At 47.0% G+C, this 24,144-nt stretch overlaps 1 long non-coding RNA gene across 1 annotated transcript in view; it reads left to right on the top strand.

The window, feature by feature from the left end:
* The first annotated feature begins 11,267 nt into the window (after positions 1–11,267).
* The window catches only part of LOC141730090 (uncharacterized), a 228,565-nt gene continuing 215,688 nt past the window's right edge, over positions 11,268–24,144 (top strand). The window contains exon 1 of the long non-coding RNA XR_012581540.1: positions 11,268–12,415. This is a non-coding gene — a long non-coding RNA (uncharacterized LOC141730090). The remainder of the gene's footprint in view (positions 12,416–24,144) is intronic.

Below are 24,144 nucleotides of genomic sequence, written 5' to 3'. Positions count from 1 at the left end.
ATTAAGTCTAACAAACAGGGCATAGTTATTGAAGATGGAGGGAGAAGACCCATCCTTGTTGATCAGCATCGACTCCGTTTATTCACTCAATCAATCACTTTTTATAACCGTGTTAATTAAGTTCCTGCATATTGCAAACCCGAGCTCACAATAGGTCAGAGGTAACACACAAACTCCTCCTTATGTTTCCAATACCAAGATTTGGGTTCTCAAAATTATTTTTGCTTTCCCAAAACAGCCAAAGATAGAATATCTACTTGTTATGAGAAAACTGCCTGAGAACTCTGATAGGCAAGGTTCTCAAGGTCTTCATGTTTGTCACTTCTACTTGTAATTAAAAACAACCTGAGAACTTCTGCTGTTTACAGAAACCGGCTGTGAGAATTTTACTCCTCACAGCTGCCTTCTAAGCCATTTCTGAAAAAATCTCCAACACATAGGCTTTTGAATTCCTTTAGCTTTAACAGGAGTGCTGAAGCCTGTATTCCCCCACTGCAGTGCTTACTGTGTGCAAGTGGCTATCTTGGCCTTGAGAATAAGGAGAGTGCTCCTGCTAAGAAGGTAGCTAGAATGCATTCAAAGGGAAGAAAGTGTTTTATGAGGCTCTTGACCACCAAAGGAGAATTTGAGGAATGGGACTATTTCCCAAATGACTGTGTCAGGAACCAGAATCGTGCCTGAAGCCCTGCCGTATTTGATCCATGTTTGAGCAGGTTGACAAGACAGTGAAGAAAAATGTCTTGTTTAACAGGTGGGACCTTGACCCTAGAAAGAGAAACAATGTTTTGGTCAATCGGTGGGCAATCAAGCTCTGAAAGGGGAACAATGCATAATGGAGCCCTTGGTGGCAGAGAGTCATGGAGTCATCCTGAGCCATCATCTCACACGCCAGGCATGTGTGAGCCAATGCTGTAACTGGGAAAATTCCACTCCTGAGCAGGAGATACAAGGCCTGGTTCTGAGCTGGAAGGGTGAGAAGGATGAGATGCACAGTGTTTTGATCCAGGGGAGGTCCTGGAAGTGCACTGCCTACCTGCTACCTGCCCCTGCTGCCGAGCGCCACGCTCCATCTCCTTCTCCTGCTCAGCGGTTTTTTGGGAATCCAGGGGTTGGTATGTATTATTTGCTACTGCAACTAATGGCATAAATTTGCAAGCTCAGTTGTGTCTTAGGTTCTTTTGTGCATGGATCTCCTCCTGAACCTGTGTCAACGACCAGCAGGGACCTACAGGACACTCCTATTCTGATGTCAGCAAATTCTGAGAAGTGATTGAAATATGTCAATAAATTTGAGGTAATGTTTAGCCTATGAGTTTCAGCAAAGTATTGAATATATCTTAGTTCCCTGGATAAAAACTGGTAGGTGGGACTGCTGGGTGTGCAGGGCTTAGGGAAGTTACTCCCTGTGCACCCAGCACTGAAATAAAGTAATGCCTCCTTTCTAACCCAGAGCTGGCAGCAGGGATCAGGCCCTGCTTGGAAACTTTCATTTTGGCAGCTTCTGTTAGCAGGTAAGAAAGTCAAAATAAAACCTTTTCCAGCTAGTTTATCCTTTTAGTCACCAAAGCTCTGTGCCACGGGTGGCCTGGGTGTGTGCAGAGCAATGCAGCTCCCACAAAGCCCTTGGTTTCCCCACAAGTTGCCAGTTTGACTTCTTCCAAAGTGAAAGAAAGGCAGAGATGTACATCCACAGGAGTCCTGGCCATGTCCAATAAATGTGCAAATATGTGGGGAGATTTGTTAGGAAGGATTTCAGCTGTTATGCCAACAGTGCCTTCTCTCTTGGTTCTGTGCATTATAGGTGAGTAATGTAATAGCTGGCTCTCACAATTAAGAGATAGCTATTATGTGGATAGATACTATGTTCAAATGTAAAGTGCTGTTATTGTAATATGTCCTCCCATAGTCCTCTTTCCTGTCCCCCTTGTAATAGCCTTGGCAGTCAGGGCATTTGAGGAGGGCTGGCTTGTGACCAGCAGGCAGGGTGTAACAACACCTGACCTCCAGTCAGGATGCAAGAAAGTAATCTCCACCAATGGACAGCAGAGAAAGAGTTGACTGACAAAACATTGGGAGGGGCTAAGGGTATAAAAGGCAGAGCATCCCTTTTGTAGATGAGCATGTGGCTGCTAGTCACAGAGACTCCCAGTGTTGCAATCTTTCCTTATTCAGTCCTTTCTAAGGGTTTACTAAATCTTTAAAATGTTAAAGGGTGGGTCATTTCTCAGGTGGGCAATGCTTTTGGCCATTTTCTTGGTCTGGTTTCCTTTGCTTTTGTCCCATCTGAGTGCTCAGCTGGGGTAGGTGCTTGAGGCACTCTTGGAGTTACTCTTGGATCCCTTGAGAAACAGGGTTTGGCCCATGAGGGGAATTTTTTCTGCTTTGTGACAGAGAAGAACTTCCCAGGCTCTTTTGTGTTTGCTGTAGGAAAGGCTGGTTATTGCTATGCATAAATTCACAGACCAACACAGAGCTGTCCCTTTGTGATGTCAGGGCATGGTTGCCACCCTGTCGTAGTGACATCAGAAGGTTGCCTTGATGCATGGAAGGCCTGAGTGTCAGAGCAGCCCTAGGCCTTGCTCAGTGCAGGAGCATCCTCGAGCTTGAGGCATTTTTCGGTGGGTACTTGCACACTTACAAAAGCCTTGTTTCTTCTGGTGTTGCAGCACATCCTACAAACTTGCAGAGCAATGCTATAATGATTCACCATCTTGCTCCTGCGCTTTTTGCTGTATATGGTGTTTCCTTCTCAATCTACTATTTTGAGTCTTTTTGCACATAGGAAGAGATTGGAGTGACATAGAATGCCATTGTTAACAATGTAGATGAACTCTCCTTAGAAGATATGGCTGTAGATGCGAGAAGAAATGGGGTTATAAGCACCAAGAAACTGCCTGTCCCCTATGATTCTCTCTTGCCACAGGTGACAAGAGCAAGAGCCATCTTTCCCCTGGCTCTCTCTACTATTGCAGAAGAAGGCAGAGAGGAGGAAAACGAGAAAGATGACCACCGCCTTTGTCCAGCCATGGTTGCACCATGGCCTGCTCATCATTCCAAGAGAGTAAGTGCCCGTTGTGGGGGGTGCTGACTTTAGTGCAAGGCAGAGGTGCAAGTGTCTGAGCAGCCAGCACTTGCTGTGTCTGGCCAAGGATGCTGAGTGCTCGAGTCCGGCAGGACGTAGCCATTTCCTGCAGGCAGTGACAGCTATAAATTGGCCTTTGACCTGTCCTGTTGGGGCAGTGCAGAGCTGGGGGCTCCAGCTCACCTTGTGGCTGGTTGGCTCAAGGAAGCTCCATCTCTGGGCTTCTGCAGTGTTACGGCCAAGGGCACACGTGGTAGTGCTGGAGGGTCAAAAAGCGTTGTTGGTTTCTTTTCCCTTTTTGGAAAGGTGTCTTTGGCTTGTCGAAGTGTTCTGCAGTTTTCTTGAGTCGTTCTTCACTAGTAGAGTCACTGTTGATCCAACTACCTTTTGGCTTTTGAGAAGCTGCAAACAGCATAAAGGGGCAAGTTTCTGCTGATCCATTTTGCGCTGAAGTCTGCAGCTTTGGCAAGTGCATTGGAGGACAGACTGGGGGTGAAGCTGCAAGTCCTTGACTGCTGTCTTGTGTTGCTTGGAAGAGGAAGGCCATCTTGCAATGCTGCCTGCTGGATCTGAAGTGCAATGGGCACCTTTGTGGCTGGGGAGCTGCATGGGCCCAAAGGACGCAGGGCTGGCGGCCCTGAGCAGCTGAAGATGAGGCAGCGTGTGGCCAGGGGGCCAAGCAGGCCAAGGGCACGGTGGCTGTGCCAGCAGCAGTGGGGCAGCAGGAGCAGGGCAGTGAGCGTGGCCTGTGCTGGGCAGCGCTGTGGCCACAGCTGGAGTGCTGTGTGCAGCTGTGGGCCCTGGGAAGCAGAAAGTCATGGAGGGGCTGCAGCGTGTGCACAGAAGGACAGGGGAGCTGGGCAAGGGGTGCAGCACAAGGCCAGGGAGGAGGTGCTGAGGGAGATTTAGCCTGGACAAGGGGAGCCTTGTGAGGGACCTTCAGCATCTCCTCAGTGCATCCAAATATTTGAGCCACTTTTGGAAGCGACTTTACCCCCTATTTTCCTTGAGTTTTTTTTGTTTGGTTGGAGGAAGAGGCTTACTCATTTACTTTTTCTCCCAACTAAGGCTCTTTTCATCATTATTTTCTGCCCTTTTATAGCACGGGGACTGGGTCTGCTAGAATTTTAATTTCCAAGGTGTCACTTCTGGAGAATACAGTAGTTTTGCATGAGAACACATCATTCTGTGCAGGGACCTTGGTGCAGAAGGAGCTGTTGTGGTTCCAGGCCAGGCAGTATGGCCTTAGAGATCACTCTGAGCTTAGTAGTGCTCGTGCCTTTTTGCAGCCCAGGGAATCAGTGTGTGTTTTTTTTGGGAATTGAGCAGGAAATCAATGCCCTTGCATTCCAGCTGGTGCTCAGATATCACAGGAGCTGGGAGGGGCTGGGCTGCATTTCTGATTCCAGCCACTTCAGCACCATCAGTGTGGTCGAGTCCAAGAGAAGAACTTGCCCAAGCACAGATGCACAAAGAGTGCATCTCCCAGAAATGCTCTGGGTCTGATTGCATTACATAAGGACCCACACACTCCAGATACCCCAAGAGTGTGTTTTTTTGAGGCAACAGGAGAGCAATCTCAGGATTGTAGTTGAGCAGGGCACTGGCTACCAAGTTCTGATGTGTGTAGCAGCAGACAGGACAGTAACGAGAGATTTCAGAAATGAGATCTATCTATCTATGTATCTATCTATCTAACATTTACATAATTGCGTCTTCCTGGTTCTGGTCCAAGGCCATTGGAGGTGCAAAGCTCATCAAAAGCATCCCTTTCAGGAGAGGATTAGAGACATGTTCCCTTGACCAATTCTGAGCAGCTGGAGATGTTTTCCCCTCCAGGTATGGTGGGTTTTTTTCCCTCAGAGTTGTTTTCCTCCTCCGGCCTATTCTGCCCTCAAGTCTCCAGTTAATTCTTTAAATTTCTGCCTGTCCTAGAGAGGTGCAACAATTCCATGTTTTGGTGTTGTTTGGTGACACTGGTCACACATGCATTATGTGACACATGGTTTCCTTCACTGGCATCCCCAGGGCTGTGTAAGTGCATTCGTTCATGGGGCCTTAGGAGAGTCTTCTCTTTCCCTCAGCAGCAGCAGCAGCAGGGAGCGGTGGCAGGGTCAGGAAGAGCAGGAGGTGGCTGCTCTGGCCCTTTGCTCCCGGGCCCCAGGCCAGGAGGGCTCTGGCTGCAGCAGGGCACTCTTCGGGCAGCCCCTGGCAGCCTCTGCACGGAGCACGGCACGCTGCCCCGTCCTGCTTGTGCCACTTTTCTTCAGCAATAACCTCGCTCCTCTTCACAAGGAACAACTCCAGAAATCTAAAAAGAGCTAATTCAAGTACAGTTCTACCTGCCTTTGCATTGCAGTTCAGGGCATGTGTTTTATTGTCTATAATTTCATGATTTTTATGAAAACATGCATTCATATCTGCACATTTTTGTGGTTTTAATTATTCATATACCTAAACACGCCGTTTTAAACTCTTGATTTATTGCAGTTGGTAATTTTCAGGTAGTATATTCTAAAATGTCATAAAACAACACCTTTAAGGTAGTTTTTCTCACTCTTAAAAAAACCCCCCATAAGCCATTTTAGTCTCTGTCTCTCCAAGTTGGTTCATATCGGCCTATTTTAAATCAGGGCTACAATACTTTTATAGGATTTAGAGAGGTCCAATGAAATGCACACCAGTGATTCCTCTTGTGGAATGTCATGGCCCCACCATAAAGCCTCTATTTACTTATGTGTTTCTCTCATTAGCTCAACTGTAAACACATGTTTAGTTGCAAACTTACACAAGATGAGCAAAATCAAAAGGATGTGATGGGCCTTTGGGAGCTCCTTGATGATCTTTCTGCTTCTTCAGCTGAGCAAGGCCCTGATCCAGGCAAAGAGACTTCACTTAGTGCTTACACAACCATTCGTCTGGAACTCTGCTGATTTCTAGAACAGCTGGAGGCCTCTATCTCCTCCAGATGTTTTGACTGAGCCAAGCTTTGCTGGGTTTTGGCTGCAAGTACTATTGCCCTTGCTTTCTTATATCCACAAGTACCATGGCTGGGAGAAAACTGCCACGTGGGCCATCTTCCAAAGGCACTTTGGTCAGGAGTTTGTGAATGAACAATAGCCTCATCCACTTCCAAAGCACATGAAAAAAAATCATGAAAGTGAACTTCCCGTCCTTAACAAACAACTGACAATTCACTAGTGGATCTAGAGCTTCTTTACGCAATGAAAAGGAAGACAATCTTCCAATGGAGTTGTGCTTTTGGGAGTTTTTCTTCTGACTCCCACTCCCAGCTGGCACTGGAAAAAGTCACTTCTCTGCAAGAGTCCGTGTCTTCTGTCTGCCATCAGTTGTTTTGCTGCAACAATCAGAACAGGCATCAGTCTGGAGAGAGGCTCAGCTGATGCTAGCACCAGGAGCTGCCCCAAGGAGAAAAAAGAAATTAACTTTTACCTCCCAAACCCATCTCCCCAGAGGCTCAAGCAGGATTCCTCTGGTTCCCAGAAATACAAAGAAATAGGGCTGAGAAGACCCTTTTTGCAGCTATGTGTTCATGCCCAAGACTTTGCTGATGCCATTTGGGTTTTGCCTTTTTTTCTTTTCTATCTTTTCTGTATTCCTTGCACATCAATTTAGAGCTCTGTAGGCTACTTGATTTGTGACTACTTTTCCCAGTCCTCTTCCATGGCCTTTGCCTAAGCAGAAAGACAAACTTCCAGAGCTCCAAGCACCAGGGGGTAAAAGGCCCTAGTGTTATCTTGGTTCTTCCTGGGACAGACCTCTCCAGGGAGCTGGTGGACTCACCCATCCCTGCAAGCCTTTAAAACATGACTGGATGGGGCACTCGGTGCCGTGCTTTAGTTGAGGTATTAGGCCATAGGTTGGACTCGATCATTTTTAAAGTGTCTGTCTTCTAAGCCAGTGATTCCGTGATTCTGTGACTGAGGCAGCTTTTCCTGCAGCCCTGCAAAGGGCTGCGGGGGCCCTTGGCCAAGGACGGGGATCAGGGCTCATGGAAAAGAAGCAAAGGGCTCAAGGTGAAGGCCGAGAGGGCAGAGCTGCCCCAGCGCGGCCCAGAGCGAGCCTCATGTCCTCCTCCTCACCCTGCACCCTCTGCGCTGCCCTTTGCGGCGCCGGCTGCTCCTCTCGCTGCGGGGCTCCAGGGCGTGCTGGGGGCCGGGCCCCTCGTCTCCGGGAAGCGCCGGAGCCTCGGAGGCGAGCGGCTGCTGCTGTGGCCGCCAGGGGAGAGCTGCGGCTGCGGCCCTGGGCACGGCGAGCTGCCGCTACGGCCGGCTCCTGCCGCGGCTCCTGCCGCGGCTCCGGCCTCTGCTCCTGCCCTGTGCTCACAGACACGGCCGAAGGCTGCCCAGCAGCTCCGTGCCGCTCCGCAGCGGGCCCGGCCGGGCTGCTGCTCTCTGCGGCCTCTGCCCGCCGCTGCCGGCCCCACCGCACTCCCGCCGGCCTCTGCCGCAGCCGGGCCCACACGGGAGGCAGCACACTGCGGCCGGCTCGGAAAAGCCCTGCCCGCAAATCGCCCGCCACGGCCTCGGCCTCAGGGCACAGGCTGCCGGCGGCCTCGCAGCTGCGAGCCGGCCCGGGCCGCCTGCCGGCCTCGGCCACAGCTCCCGCCTGTGTCTCCATGGCCGCGGCTGCTCGGCACAGCGGGCTGAGCACAGCCAGCGCCAGCAGCAGCTCCTCACGGGCCCAGGCTCCGGGCGCTCTGAGCCCGCCCAACCCCGAATTCCAGCCCTGAGGGGCTTGGCGTCCCAGTGCATCCCCTGGGGACAGCAGGGTCGGCCACTGAGCTCAGCCCATGCTGACACCACCAAGGGACCAATGGAAAATTCACCAAATCCTTATCAGAGACAAGAGAAAACTCCAATGGTGCCTGACAGCCTGAGGCAACTGCCAATTCCAGATCATTCCATCCCTGTAGGAAAAGAGGCTTTTGCATTAACGCAGAAAAGACTTAGCGAAAAGAGGGCAGGAACAAACATCAAAGTTATTTGGACTCATGCTTCTTGTGTCTGTTAGAAAGGCCAAGAAAATGCACTCCTTGCTCTTCTGACACAGCTCTCTCTGTTCACGATGCGAGACAGCGAGTGCTGATGATGTGCAGGAGCTGATGCAAGGGACAGGGACAAGAATGCAGCAGGCACAGTGCCAAGCTGACAGAGGGATGATCTCTGGCAGTGGCACTGAAGGAGAAGAGTTTGCAGGCAGGCCAGAAAATGGCTCTTTGCTTCACCTCTTCTTTCAGTGCTGCTAAGAATGCACCAGAGCTTGGAGCCCTTTCCAGGCAGGGCTGCATCAGACACAAACCAGCAGGGGACTGAGGAGCCCCTGGGGTGGCAGTGAGCAACCTCGGGCTCTGCTCACTGCTGGTGGCATTTTCTATTGAACCATCTCAAAGCACTTCTGTTGTGCTCTGTATTTCTAAGGGTTTCCCCCCTTGGTTTTTTTTGGTTGTCTCCTACACCTTTTTTTCTCCAAATTTTCCTACCCTGTCAGCAGCAGCCCCTGTCCAGAACTGGCTCTAAAATATCAGCAAAGCAGCTAGTAACAACAATGGGTGGAATCCTGTGGCTCAGGAATTCGTATGCCAGAGCCCTGCCTGTGCCTTATGCTTTGTCAGGACCTCCTTCTCTGTGCAAAAACTAGGGAATAGTGGAGTTTTTTTGCCAAAGAGCTCCTGAGATGCAAATGTTGTGCTATGTTTCTCAGGAGTGTATCTGTTAAGTTCATTGCTGGCAAAGAAAAAGTAAGGCCAGGGTAGCAGAGCAGCTGGGAACTGGTCACTCCCTGCAAAGGGCTATGATACAAGAACACCACGTTCCAGGAGGGGCAAGCAGGGTCAGTGTGCTCAAGGTGCTGCAAAGGAGGTTTGGGTTCACTTAGAGAGTAGTCAGGAGTGCTGAGCACTGCAAGATCCAGCTGCAGTCCCCATCCATGTCCCTTTCAATGCTGGCTTTAGGGTGTCTGCAGCGTGAATCCAGAGCGCTCTGGGGGCTCCTCAGGCTGCTTTTGCACCCAGGGTGAGAATGCCCAGGAGCCCCTGAGGCCGCAGGGGGAAACAGGGCTGGGGCTTGTGGCCTGGCAGGTGTGGCTCTGGGGGCTGTGACATGCCAGGGCATGGATCACTGTCACTGCCCTCTGCAGCCCTGGCTAGCTCTGTGATGCTCCAGGGACAATGGCAAGAGTGGGGAACTGGCTAGGTTGGGATTTTGCCTGAGCCAGGACCTCTAGCCCAAATGCTGAGCAGTAGAGAACCCTGGAGGGCTGAGTGAAGGAAGCAGAGGAGGCTCTTCTGCAGTGTAAAGTGCAGCAAATTCATCAGGAAAGGCAGGGGGAAGGATCACAGCTGAGAATTCCCAAAGAGAACAGATGTTGAAAGAACCTCCAGCACCCCTGTGCACGGGTTTTTAAAATCTTTCAAAAACAGGAGGTGGACACCATATAGTAACCAATAAGTGACTCTTGGGGTGTGGTTTTGAGGGCTACAACAAATCAGCACAAGGGGAGGAGAGAGTGTTGGGATAGGGATTGGATCTTAGGGTGAGGGACAGGGAACTAACTTTCTGGAACAAAGGGTAGGGTTTGGGCTGATGGATGGGCCAAAGGGGCTGGGTTGTCTTGACAGACAGGGAAAAATCTGGTGAGGAGGGAGGGAATTCCTTGAGGGACACTTGGGTAGGAGAGCACAACATAGGGGAGAAGTTAACTGTAATAACTCGGGGAACACTTGAACATACCACTGTGATAAATAGGTATGATTCGTGCTGATAAAAAATTGAAACAGTAATCAATATTGATACAGTAATTAATATTTGAGAATGATAAAATAGTTAATAGTTAAAAGTTGTAATGCCAAAGAAGAGATGGAAAGGAGGGGCTCCACCCACCCCCCCTTCCCAGCAGATGTTCTCAAGGACCACAGGAAAGAAGCTGAAGATACAGTTGCTAAAAATGACCAAGAACCTGGTTGGGTCCAAGAAAATGCTAATTATAAAGGACTTATTGCTTTGATATGTAGATGCAGTGATACGTTAGTCTTGGCTTAGATTGTACTGGCTTGGTGAGCATGTGTAACCCAAAGGTGAATTAAAGGACAACGAAGAAGACTACAGGGCCTTCATCAGTGACGACCCCCAAAGACTTGTGCGACCACCAAACCGAGTGGTGGCGCATGCGTGGTAAAGGTGGTAATGAAGGCGGAGACAGAAAAGTGACAAACCGAAAATAGGAGGAGATGGCATTGACACACGGCATATAAGGGGTGATTTTTACTTGGCAAGCTTGTACGTGAAGTGGCAAGGGTCACTGAACCCTGCCCTCCGTACCCCGCGGTTGTTTTTGCTTATGCGCTATTTTTTGAACCAAATTATCCCTGATTTATATATATTTTTCTTAATTATTTCATTAAAATTGTAACTACTTTTAATATTGTTTAGTTCTTTTTAATGATAGGATAATTGGGCAAACATAACAATTTTGGTGCCGATACCCGGGAACTCTTTTAACTCCGGGGAGGTGGACAGCTTCTGGGAAGGAGATCCCCACCAGACTTTTAGGTGGTCCCAAGGCTAGGCCACTCTCCCTTGAGAAAAAAGAGTTCTTTTTACAATAACGCATAAGCAAATTAGGTATTGGAAGCGTGCAGGAGAGGCTCCCATCAGAGTGCCGGCTTGTAGGAGAGAGAGTACCCATAGAAAACTGCTTTGTGCACGAAGACCCTCGTGAGAAAAGGAGGCTGTGAGCATCACGGGGTTTTGGGTCGGGGGCGGCTGTATGTGTGTGTGTGTGTGTGTGTGTGTGGAGCGTTTGAGACGGGGGCTGGGCAGTCCCGGACCCCCGAAGGGATTGGGACCTCCCAGTACCGCGTTTTCGCGTTCTCCGCGAGGAGACCGGCCGGAAAAGGAGGGAAGCGAAAGAAAAGTGAATGAGTGGGGACCCCGGGAGGGTTTGACCCAGGGGGAAGGAGGGGGTCCCTGGTCCAGGCACCTGTGGGAAGGTCCTTGGGCAGGAGGGATTGACTCAGTAGGGAGACTGAGAGAGTGAATGAATAGGTTCAATTTCCTTGGAGTGGTTGGTAGCAGACAATTTAGTACATGATTAAATGGTGAGAGGACGTGGCTAATAGATTAAGAGGGAGAGAGAGGAGTGGAACAAGTAGATTGCAGAGTGTCATGGTTTGACCAGGAAGGAGTGGGAATTCTGGGAAGCTGTGGTCAAACCAATGAAGGTTTTGGGTTTGAGACTGGCGTCCGGTGTGGCCAGTGGGGTTTGGACACACCTCCGAGAATACACAGGGGTTAAAAGCAAGGCACTGCCCTGGCACTTCCTTTTTTGGACATTGTCGGGCGAAGAGGTCAGATCTCTTCCCCCGCCCGGCCCGCTGCTGCTGGGCGGGGGAGGGGCCGCCATGCGGGAGGCCTGGGGCCTGGACAGAGGTGGGGGTTGAGGGGGCTTTCAAGGATGGAAGGGTGGGGGAGCCCCAAGAGACATCGAGACAATCGGGCAGCCAGCCCCCCCCCCCAGGAGAGAGAGAGAGAGCCGGCGGCACCGAATGTGATGGCAGCCAGCCAGGAGGAGAAGGGGGGAGGGAGGCCGGCCGGCCGCAGCAGCAGCACGTGTGGGAGTATCATCCCGTCCCAGGACAGACAGAGACTGAAAACTTTTAACCCTTTCTTGCATGATTGGGGCCTTGCAAAAATGCTAATCCTCCTCGAAGCTGAATAAGAAGGGAGATGAGAGATGAGATAAGATAAGGACCTGGCCCGGAGAATGTGGAGATGATTGGATGGGAAGAGATGATTTGGAGTGGCCTTTTGGCTGGACTTTTCTCGTGGCTATGGACTCAGTTGTTCCTGTGACACAGACTGCATTTAGGGGGAGGCAGTGCCTCAAAACCAGGAAGGTTCTTTGTGAGGACCCCCCGGCCCCAGGGGGTTGGAAAAATATGGGGGGGACAGAGGTCCCAAAAGCAGAGACTGTGCCTTTTTGGAGTGAGACAAGGCATCCTTGAAAGACAACCCTAAAAGCAGCTCTGGTCCATGCCGTCAGTGGTGAGAGCACTGGGCATGGAAGGACGATGTTACAAGCGGCAGAAGGACTTTTTTTTCTTCCGGGCGGTGCCGAAGTAACAGAGAAGCACACGAGGTTTCAGTGTGTTTCCAGGAAAAGCCTATGGAACGAGAAGGACTCCTTTCCTCTTCATGAACTGATGTTTGAGTATACTAAAGTGTCGTGCCGGGCTGGGCAGTTGTTTTGGGAGAATGTATTGGATTGGGAAAGTCAGGTGGTGGGGGAGGAGGAAAATGGTTTTTTTGTAAGGTTTTCAATTCTTTTCTTCTTTTTTTTTTTCCTTATAGTCCCTCCCTATTTTCCTGTAGTTTAAGTAATAAAGTGGTCTTTATGTTTTAAGTTAGAGCCTGTTTTGCTTATTCCTGGTCACATCTCACAGCAGACACCAGGGTGAGGCATTTTCATGGGGGGCACTGGCTCTGTGCCAGGCTCAAACCATGACACAGAGGGAGACATAGGAGTGGAACAAGTAGATTGAAAAGGCAGTGTGACAGAGTAATGAGTGAGGAGTTGAGCCACGGGGTGAGTGTGGGAAACTAAGACTCTCCTGGCACCGGGGATTTCTTAGTTTGCTGCCGCCAGAAATGGGTCAGGGAAAGAGTAAGTTCCTTGACCCTGGGGCTGCGGATCGTGTGAAAAATTCGCAGTGGTTTGAGGTATCTGGGAACCGTGAGGGGGGTTCTCAGGGGGGGAGTGTTCCTCAGGACAGCCCACTGGGGATGTTAATGCAGTTTTGGGATGAATGGGAATCCCGAAGGGAAGAAAATCTAGAAATTCAGAGGGCAGTGCCTAAAGAACATAATACAGGAAAAGTTTTGAGTGAGCATCAGAAAAAATATGAGTCACCTGCAGAATGGTTAAAAAGATTAAAAAGAGACTTGCAATTATATTCAGGTATAGATATTAATACTGCAGTAGGGCAGGTTCTGTTAAAAATTCAGTTTGTGAGCGGATCTTGCGGTGACATTAGGAAAAAGTTGGAAAAATTGCAGAAGATTGGCAGGAGAGGGGACTGCAAGAGTTACTGAGAGAAGCACAAAGGGTGTTTGTAAAGAGAAATGAGAAAAAGCAGAAAGCAGATGCCAGAATTTTGGTGGCAGCAGTTCAAGAAATGCAGGCAGCTTTGAATACAGGAAAATCTGCAGGGAAAATCAAGCAGCGGATGTCAGGATCTATTTTTAGGAACACAAGACCTGTGCATTTTTCCCGCCACAAGAAAAGACACTTAAAAAATTCTTGCCCCACTTTAAAGGGTGCGGGATCCACCTGTTTTTACTGTCATAAAAAGGGGCACCTGCAAAAAAATCGCAGAAAGAAACAGCAAGATGAGAAAACTTGTCAGGAGAATCAGAGAGGGCAAGAGTTTTGTTTAACGAAGAGGACCAAATTACACCCAGAAGAGGCCTTGATAATAAAGCTAAGAGTAGGTCCTCAGAGTGAAGAAGTCATATTTTTAGTAAATACAGGAGTTTCTCGGTCGACAGTGACAAAATTACCCCAGGGATGTGAGATAAGTAGTGAGCGAGTTTCAGTAATTGGAATTACAGGAGAGGCTTTCCCTGTTCCTGTAATAAAAGGAGTGCAAATTGAAACAAATGACAAATTTAGAGTAAATGATTTATTGTTGATACCAGAGGCCTAGAATAATTTGTTAGGCAGAGATCTAATAATAGCCTTAAATTTGCAGATAAAACCCTGTGAAGGAAAACTTAAAATTTATTCTTTAACTGAAGAAGATAATCTAGAAATTAATGACACGGGTTGGCATTCAGGTGAAGTGGAAAAAAGTTTAGGATAAAGGAGTCTGGTCCCCTTAGCCCCTCCTGGTCAGCACAAGCCTGTGAATTTTATGCATTATTCCGTACATTATTAATACTAAAAAGGCAAGAAGGGACTGTTTATACAGACTCCAAATATGCTTTTATTGTAGTACATGTTTTTAGAAAAATTTGGAAGGAAAGCGGACTTATGAACACTCAAAGGAAAGGCTTAATATACGGGGGATTGATAATTTAGATACTTAAATCTTTAAAAGGCTCAAAGAAAATAGCAGTAGTTCATGTAAAGGAACACCAGAGAGGGAGGGATATTAGAGTCAGAGAAATAATTTGGCTGATGAAGAAGCAAAAAGAAAGTGACCTTAAAAAAAGGGAGATACTAAAATCATGACCTTATTAAAAAAAAATAGAAATTCAGCAGGACACACTTTCCCTTCCATTAGCAGAATTGGCAGCTATAAGGAAATTAAGAGCAACATTTAAGGAGGGAAAGTGAGTTTTTCCTGATGACAGGATTATTATTCCAAAAACCAGTGACACATTAGATTTTAGATAACTTGTATAGACAGACACACTGGGAAACAAGGGCCTTTTGTGATCACTTTTTAAAATTTTATGGGTGTATAAGGATATTTGAAATTGGAAAATAAATTACCCAGGGGTGTCTTACCTGTTAAAAGGTAAATAAGTAGGTGTTAAGAAGCCCTCCCTTTGGAGGATGCAAAACAGCCTACAGGCTATTTGAAAAGATCCAGGTTGCTTTTATAGAATTGCTTAAAGTGGGTCGGTGGAAATATTTGTTAGTTATAATAGATCAATTAACTCAGTGAGTTGAAACATTTCCAGCAGCTCAGGCTACAGTTCAAACAGTGGCTAAAATATTGTTGGAACATGAAATTCCAAGAATGTGATAATATGGTGGGATTTAAGTTGATTTATATTAACCCTGATTTATTAAGAAGGAACTAAGCATCCCGGAGTGGCTATGGACCGCAATTCCCTTGAGCTCAGAGGCAGAAGAACGCCGATGGAAAAAGAATAAAAAGACTTTCTGAATCGGTGGGAACAGCCTAAAAAGATCTAAGATCTCCTCCAGGATCACCCACCAGCAACATTATTATAATTGAATACAGAACTGCAATTCCAGAAACTGAGATTGATAACACCTGTTGTTAAAAGAGCTCAGAGACAAGTAAAATGTTGGGAGTGCGGTAAACATGGTTTAGGGTGTCATCCATGGATATGTATTGTTTGCACACTTTGCTTTTACTCATGGTGGAAAGTAACTAAGAGAGAAGAGAAGGAGAGACAATTGATTTGCTTGCTTTGCTATGGTTATGTATTTAGTCAGCTAATTATAGAACACATTGCTAGTGATTTTTTGGATACCTTTGAGATTGGGAGATGGGACCCTTCCAGCAGCGATTGGATTAATAGGGAACTTCGATCAATTGGTTTTTGTTATATTGGCTATAGCACAAATAAGAGAAGGAGCAACTCATAATATTATAGACCAGTGTCTCAAAATTGATAGTTGTTGTAGAAAAGAAGTTTATATACCACATAATAGGCACATTGCATGGGCACATTGGTGCTGCGAGTTTGCCTATTGGAGGCGGTGACTTAATGAACTCCCTGCCCTTGAAGCAGAAAATAAATTAGAAAAATCTTATTGTGCTTGGCACATCCCTGAAATTTTGGAAAATACAGGTTTATGGTATTCTGGCTTAATCTTTTTCCCTGTTTTTTTCATTAAAATTATTTTTCGTTTTAATTATTTCTTTTTAACCAGCTAGAACTGGGAAATGGCATTTAAAAGGAGACAAGCAAACTCTGTGGGACTATGGGTATCAAGGAAACTAAAAGCACTGGTGACTAGATCCCGGGATATTACCTTTGCTACCGAGAAGACTGGCATCTCGGCCCTTGGTTGCAACCCAAGGGGGCTTGAGAAAGGTAGAAAGGTAGATTTCTTAAGGATTATTTTCACTGTGATCATTCTGGTACCCTTGGAAGTTGGCCAAAGCCAGAGAGACACACTGGACAGAGTTTCGGAAATGAAAAAGCAATCAGAGCAAAAACCAAGTCCCAGCAATTTCAACATTTGTGATTATTACAATCACCCTGTGTGTATTAAGGACAAGATGGAATCTGTGTTTGTAACACACCCATATGTTAGTTCTGCCTGCTACAATTGCAGCAGTATTATAGATGTTTGTATTAAGGAAGGAAAGATGTATTGGATAGAGAAAAATTTGGGATATAATGGGCGAGCTCCTTATCCCCATGGTGATCAAATTTGTCCTCAATATGAAAGATGCGTTTATTTTAAAAGAGATGATAATGGAAAGGACCAAGTATAGGCATGGGAAATCGGGCACTAAAAGAAAAATTGAAAGAGAAAATAAAACAAGAAAAAGAAACAAAGGGAAATAGAGAAAAGAACAGGAGAAAAGAGTCAACAGAATTGGCTGAATTGTATAAACAGCTAAAACAGTATTACAAAGATTGGGATTTGCCAGCCTTGAATAAGAATCTGTTTGTGGGATTGATGCAAGAGATTGCTACAGAATTGGAATTATTCACATGTGGGATTTGTGGAGGTCTAAAAAATGGCTGAAAGATGGCCATGGAAAGCTGAGAGCTTAGCTCCAGAGCAATTTTTAAAGTGGAACCACACACAAATTTCTGGAACATTGAAGAGACCTGAAGGATGGATTTTAAGTCATCAGGCAATTGGAATCATTTGTATAACTCGAGAAGGAAGGAAATTTAATAAAGTAGTAGGGCAAACTCCTTGTAAATCCACACTGGTGGTTAATATGGATAATTGTTTAAAAATTTGGCGACCAGAAAACCCCGCTGGATATTGGGGACCAATAAAAGAAATAAATTGTGAATGGGATGAACAGATTATTTTATGCTGGTACAAAAGTCCTGGAGCTAACCCCTACCAATCCATCGACAGCCTGAGGTCTTATTGGGAACAACTGGAGAAAACTGATAAGAAATGGAAAGTCTCAGATGGGATATATTGGATTTGTGGGCAACGAGCATACAGTGAGTTACCTCAAAAATGGGGAGGAACCTGTACTTTGGGGAGAATGCAACCCTCCTTCTTTGTTCTACTGAGGTCTAGGAGCAATGTGCTAGGAACTCCACTGTATGAAACCCTTCAGTGGAATAAAGGAGATTTGAATTTAAATTTTCCAACAGCAGGAGGGAATCAAAACTGGGGGGAGGACGAATAGCCTGCAGAACAAATTGTAGCATATTATGACCCAGCAACATGGGCTCAGGATGGGTCATGGGGATATAGGACCCCAGTTTATCTGTTGAATCGATTAATAAGGCTCCAAGCAGTAGTGGAGGTGGTGTCAAATCACACCTCTGGTGCCTTAAAAATGTTGGCCAGGCAATATACACAAATGAGGGCGTTTGTGTATCAAAACAGGATTGCCCTACACTATCTGATAGCAGAAAAAGGAGGAGTTTGTGGAAGATTTAATGAATTTGAGTGCTGTGTAAAAATTGATAATTATGGGGAAACTATCACTGAACTTGCAGAGAAAATTAAAAGAGTGGGTCATGTGCGGGTACAGAAGTGGAAATTAATCTTAAAAACAAATTGGTGGGGTAACCTCTTTGGAAGTGTTTGTAGGAAAAAGTTAGTGTTCATGTTGTTATGCTCAATTCTGGGACTTCTGTGTTTTATAAGGTTAATTCATTCAGTGATTCAGGGGATGCAGATTTCAACAATGTCTCTAGATTCAGAATCAGCAGAAAAAGGAAAACCAAAATCTATAATGGTATTAAAAGCTAAGTCGACCCCTGTTAGAGAACAAGGACTTAAAAAGATTGAAATAGACCAGGAAATGCTAACTAAACTTGAAAGAGAGTGTGAAAGACTAGAAGCAGTAATAGAAATGCTGGAAAAGTTTGAAGCTGAAAAGAGACAACGAGAAAACCAAAATTCTAAAAAATATAAAAGATATCAAAGTACAGCTTTTTAAATACAGCACGAATCATAATGATCAAAAAGAGAAATGGGGGATTTGTGATAAACAGGTATGATTCGTGCTGATAAAAATTGAAACAGTAATCAATATTAATAAAGTAATTAATATTTGAGAATAATAAAATAGTTAATAGTTAAAAGTTGTAATGCCAAAGAAGAGAGGGAAAGGAGGGGCTCCACCCACCCCCCCCTTCCCAGCAGATGTTCTCAAGGAGCACAGGAAAGAAGCTGAAGATACAGTTGCTAAAAATGACCAAAGAACCTGGTTGGGTCCAAGAAAATGCTAATTATAAGGGACTTATTGCTTTGATATGTAGATGCAGTGATACGTTAGTCTAGGCTTACATTGTACTGGCTTGGTGCGCATGTGTAACCCAAAGGTGAATTAAAGGAAAACGAAGAAGACTACAGGGCCTTCATCAGTGACGACCCCCAAAGACTTGTGCGACCACCAAACCGAGTGGTGGCGCATGGATGGTAAAGGTGGTAATGAAGGCGGAGACAGAGAAGGGACGAACCGAAAATAGGAGGAGATGGCATTGACACATGGCATATAAGGGGTGACTTTCACTTGGCAAGCTTGTACGTGAAGTGGCAAGGGTCATTGCACCCTGCCCTCCGTACCCCACGGTTGTTTTTGCTTATGCGCTATTATTTGAACCAAATTATCCCTTATTTATATATTTTCTAAACTATTTAAATAAAATTGTTGCTGCCTTAAATATGGTTTGGTTTTTTTTTGATGGGATAATTGGGCAAACATAACAGCATCATGTATGAGATATATGAATATGCAACCGGCTATTACTTTTAAGTTAATCCTGTGTTAGCAAAGTGTCTTCTGAGGCAGAGCAGAGCACCCAGACATTTGTAATTCTTTGCTCTTTAAATTGCCCTTTATTGTCCTACCTCTAATTGTCCAAATTATTTTTTCTCTAATTTTTATTCTTAGTTTTATAACTAATTTATTACTATTAAATATTTAAAATTTTAGAACAAGTGAAATTCTGCATCCTTTATGTCCACTATCAGTGGGCATCCTTCTTCCCAAGCTTTGTCAACTTCCCTCTGGGTTTGAGATCAGTCAAACGTGCCCAGCCTTGAGTCTTGGAAGACAATTCTAGCAACAAGTACTTTGCTTTTCTAACACCTGGCCATCACTTCGAGCTTGTAGGCTGCTATGTGTGTCCAGGTTAAACGTCTCTTCCTGTTGATCAGGCTTGGAAGTGTGTACAGCCCAGGCCCGACAGGACATGTTTTCTTCAGGAAATGGGACGTAGGGCCCAGTTTGCAACGGGTGCAGGCCCGCGCCTTCCAGAGCGCCAGAAGGTTGGCGGCGCCATTGCAGGCCGCAGGGCGCCGCCCTGTGGGCGAGAGCCGCCATGACAGCGCGGGCGGCGCGCGGCGGGGCCGGAGGGCGGGAAGGGGCGGGCGGGTGTGAGGGGCGGGGCGCTTCGTGCCCAGAGCCGGGCCCGCGCTGTTCCTGGGCGCGTTCCCGGCTCGGTGTTGGGAGCGTGCAGCTGCTGCTCGGGCTCTGGGAGAAGCGTGCGGCCGCAGCGGGGTCCCAGCCCGCAGAGCTGGCTGCTGGCCGAGGCTGAAGTGCCGGAACTGCCGTGATAGAGCTGCCCTGCGCCGCGGCACTGCCAGAGTCCCTGGCAGAGCCGGGCTGACACAGGCAGCTCCTGAGAGAAGCCCTGCCATGGCAGACCCGGGCTGGCAGTGCCAACAGCTGAGGGAAGCCCGGCCATGGCAGAGCCGGGTCCGCTCCTGCCCCCGGGCCGCCCGAAGTAGCGACCTCTGGGACCTGCCGGCAGACCGGCACTGCTTGGCCCTCTGCAGTAGATCGACAGAGTTGCACCACAGATAGCAAAATATTAAAACATCTGATTTAAAACACCAGAGGGAAACCATAGAATTGAAAAGAAAATGAAGGTGTACCAAAATACTCAGGGCATGAATGGGAAAACTGAAAAGAAACAGAATCTAATTATTTATATAATCTCAACTCTATCAAGAGAAACATGAGGGTGAAAAAACCTTCTAAAAGTTTTGACAATAGAATGGTTCAGCTGTGTAGTTTTGCTAGTACATTAAAGACTTAAAAAGCAGTCAGGTATTCCTTTGTCCAGTGCTATGAATTTATTCACAGGATTTGTTACAGTTGTCCCTCAAATACCCCTCATAAAGAGAGTTGAGTGCTTAGATTCCATGGAAGCCATCAGTTAGTAAATGTAGTGTTGTGGTTTTTAGTAGTTCTGTAGTAAGTAGTTAGTAAAAGAAGTCTTCGTTTCGCCAATGGATGCTGATCCCTGATGCATTCGTGCTGGTTCTATGGAAAGGCGAATTTTTAGGAATGGACTGTTGGAAAACTGGTGTTTTCTGCTGGTAGTAGGTACAAACACATTGCTTTTTGTGGTAGAGACTGAAGCAACTTTAGATGCCTGCTCCTTCTTCTCCACCTATGTTTAAAGGAGATCCATGCAGGTTAAAACATGAACCAAACCTCGAGGCTCTGGGCCTGTGCTGCAGCCTCACCTGCCTCTCCCCACAATCAGCAGAGGAACAGCCAGAGGACACTGCAGTGTTCCTCAGTGCAATGATGGGAGCAGAAGGCAGGCAGGAGCAGGGCTCACATAGACAGAGAGGATCAGCACCTCAAAGCGACCACATCATTCAAGGGACAGGGACTCAGGACAGACAGCTGCCCTGTGGGACAGCAAGCAGGAGGGTCCTGGAGCCAATGAGCCAGGTGAGGGCAAAGCAGCCCTGTGATAGCCTGGCCCAGGGGCTCTTGTATCAGCAGGCAGCGTGGGGATCAGAGTAGAGGCAGGGGGAGGCAGGAGCTGCTCGGCCATGCCGGGGCTGGGAGCCTCCTTCCTGCCCAAGTGGGGCCCAGCTGGGCCAGGGGGCAGCTGCTGGGACAGCCGTGCCCACAATGGCCCCTGCTCTGCAAGGCCTCCAGCCCTGCCCATCAGCCAGGCAGGGACAGAGCAGCCTTGGGGCCAATGCTGCTGCAGGCTTAGAGCCCCGCAGAGCTGCTCGTGCCTGGTGCCATTGGCTCTGTCCCCTGCAGCCTGCATGCTGTGTCGCCGTGCAGAGGCTGAGCCCTGTGCCTCCCCAGGCCCTGGCAACTGCTCCTGCACTGCCCAGGCCACCCACGGGCCCTGCCCGGGCCTCACGCAGGCCAGAACCAGCTGGGGCTGTGACAGCTCTGCTGCTCTGGGCCCAGCCCTCAGGCAAAGCACCCGCCTGTCCCTGGGCTGGGGGCAGTGCCCAGGCTGGGCTTGGCAGAGCCCATCCGCTCCTGGAGGTCTGGGAGCACTGCTCTGGCCTGGCCTAGCCTGGCCCTGGGGTCCCTTGGCATTCCTGCTTGCCCTTGCATCCACCAGGGATGGGCTGCAGCTCAATGGCCCCGGCCTGGCCGCACACTCAGGCCTGGAGCCTTCCCGTGGCTCCCCAGGGCACGAGAGCCTCAGCCCCAGCTCCCAAACACGGCCTAACAGCCTTTGCTGATATTGATCCCTGTCAGACCTTTGAAAGTATTTTCAAAGTAACCTTGTTTGGCAACACTTTCAAAGAACAAACGTGACTCGCTTCTCATCAGTAAAAACTTTATTGGTTTGCTTGCACTTCCTATAGGGTATCCTAATGCTTCCTTTGGCGTTCCAGAAAATAATTAAAATCTAACAAATTCTTCAGAGAAGTTCCTGAATCCACTATGAGGAGAAGTCTCTATATTCACTATCCTTACATACACTTAAGTAGCTGCTCCTGTAACACACAAAGATGTAGTGGTTTACCTGACTGGACCACACAGCATGATGTTATACACACCGCTACACTACAAAACTTCTCTTCCCTGTTCATTACAAATTCGAAGCTCTTCTCGAGGTCCTGACTTAATTTTGCATGCACATTCATACCTGCAATCCCTCCCCATGCTCAGCTTTCACCTAGACTTACCAGGGAACAGATGTTCCATACTCACCTCAAGCAATAATCTAAGTCTGTCTTCCTAACCCTCTTTTTCTTCACTGACTTCTACTAATCTACAAAATAACTGTGGATCCTCTGCACAAAAGAAACATCCAATTAATAGCCTTAAACACTTGTGATTGCGCCGCTGCTTCTAACAATCTTGACCACCACAGCACTAAAATCAGAAATCAATTCTTCACATCCTTCCTGTTCTCCTGCCCCCACCACACCTTGACTCCAGCAGAAATGTTCCCTACTGCAGCCTGCTGTGCTAAGAACAATCAAAGGCAGCAGCACTTTTCCTCACCATGCTGCAATCTGAATTGCACTGAAATTGCAGCTGTTGCATTAGAAGCTCAGCACCAGCACGCCACATCTTCCCCCAGAACTGAGGCCTGCTGAGGCCTGAGCTCTCCATTTCAACACACCCTGTAAATCAGGCTGCCTGGAAGATTGCAGGCCGGGAACTGTGTGAACACAGCAGTGCATTTCAGCAGAGTTATGGAATCAATCTCATGGAAGGCACATCCTTTAAGCTTAAGACTCTATTCTACAAAATCTAACCAGCAATTGTTTTGGTGGCCTGTGCAGGGTTTATGGGACTGTGCATGTTTGCTTTGGATGTTGTTTTCTTTGTTTCTAAATACAAAATTCACTGGATTCAGAAGAGAAAGCCCCAGATTCATTAGGACAAAGAACCACAAGGACATATGTGGCTGACAAGAACACTCAACATTCCTAATGGTAACTCCAGAAAGAGAGGAAAAAGACAAAGATGATTTAAATACCTGAAAGGATCCAAAATGTCTACGTAACCTGTCAAGTGACTAAGTTTTTGGTAAACTGTAAAATTCCAGATTCCTATTCGGTAATTGTCTGAAAGAAAAGAAAGCCTGAAGTTTTGGCCTTTGTTTTGCCAGAACTTTCTCATGGGATTCTGCCACAACTTGGATCACAAGTGAGGGTGGCAAATTTTGACTAGAAAACTTTGATAGCTAGGCAGCATTTTTTCCTCCTCACTGAATTACAGGAAGGGTTTGAAAGGAAAAAAAATATAAAACAGGGTAAAGAAATTCTGACTTACCTTTTAGGCGTTCATCATCTTTGGAGAAGAAAAAAGCTCTAGCACTTGCTGTGCGGGGTAAAGAAAGAAACCTAGAAAAGGACAAAGGGATCTGAGCATCCTAAATTGTACTATCAAATTCCATGAACACAAGTTAATCCTGTAGTTCTTCAGAGAAATGCCATACATTGAAAAGCTTCATTCCCTAGGAACCGAATAGAGCTTTTTATTTTACAAAACCCTCTTTTAAAGAGAAAACTGACTGTGTCTTGGGCTTTTGGCCAAACTCAGTTTGGAGTTGGTCAAACCAAGATGACCCAGTTAATTTCTTGTGCTCTACTCTTTCTTTCCATATTCACATTCACATCCAATGGGCTGCTGGGAGTTTTGACTCTGTGCAGCACAAACGGTTTTCCAAGATGACTTTCATTGCTCAGAGGTGTGCAATGTCAGTTTCCCATTCCCCGAGTGCTGCTATTAATATTCCCACAGCATCCAACTACTACAGCCAAGTAGACAACAAAGAGAAATGCAACTTGCATTTCTTGGTCCTGTTCGATTTCTGAACAGGACTGCTGTCCTGGAAACGTGGATCCTCTTGCCATGTGGCTTTTACCGGCTTTATTGCCCAAGCGTGTAAGGCTCTGCAATGACAGCACCAAGAGAGAAAAAAAGGCAAAACCAGATTATTCCTCCACTCGTCAGGAAAAATTCCTCCTTTCATGTGAAATCCTTACAGTGGAGAAGACAGATTTAGGAAGGACAGAATCTGACCTTGCCAGACTTTCTAAGCTACATCTCGGCTCCAGTATTTTCAACTTTGTTCCAGGGATCCCTTATGTATTCTTAAACATTTCTCATTGCATTCAGAAGACGCTGAATACCTTCTCAGTTCAGCACAAGTCTGGGGGCTCGTTGCTTTGTGCTGTTGCGTTGGGTTTTTTAATATTTTGGGATATCTTCACGGGTTTTCTTTTCTCTCCTGCATGACTGGGACTCGAGTTAATATTGTTTCATCTTCATTTCAGACGGCCTCATTTTATCTAAGGTTAGGACACCCCAATGGTCATGTGTCATTCCATTTCCTTTTTCTAAAGGTCCAAGAGTAGAATTCAGTAACAAACAGAATGTTCATGGGCCA

The sequence above is a fragment of the Zonotrichia albicollis genome, chromosome 9 (genome assembly GCF_047830755.1).
Source record: "Zonotrichia albicollis isolate bZonAlb1 chromosome 9, bZonAlb1.hap1, whole genome shotgun sequence".
In the NCBI taxonomy this organism is placed as follows: Eukaryota; Metazoa; Chordata; class Aves; order Passeriformes; family Passerellidae; genus Zonotrichia; species Zonotrichia albicollis.
This window is presented reverse-complemented; position numbering and strand designations above follow the sequence as displayed.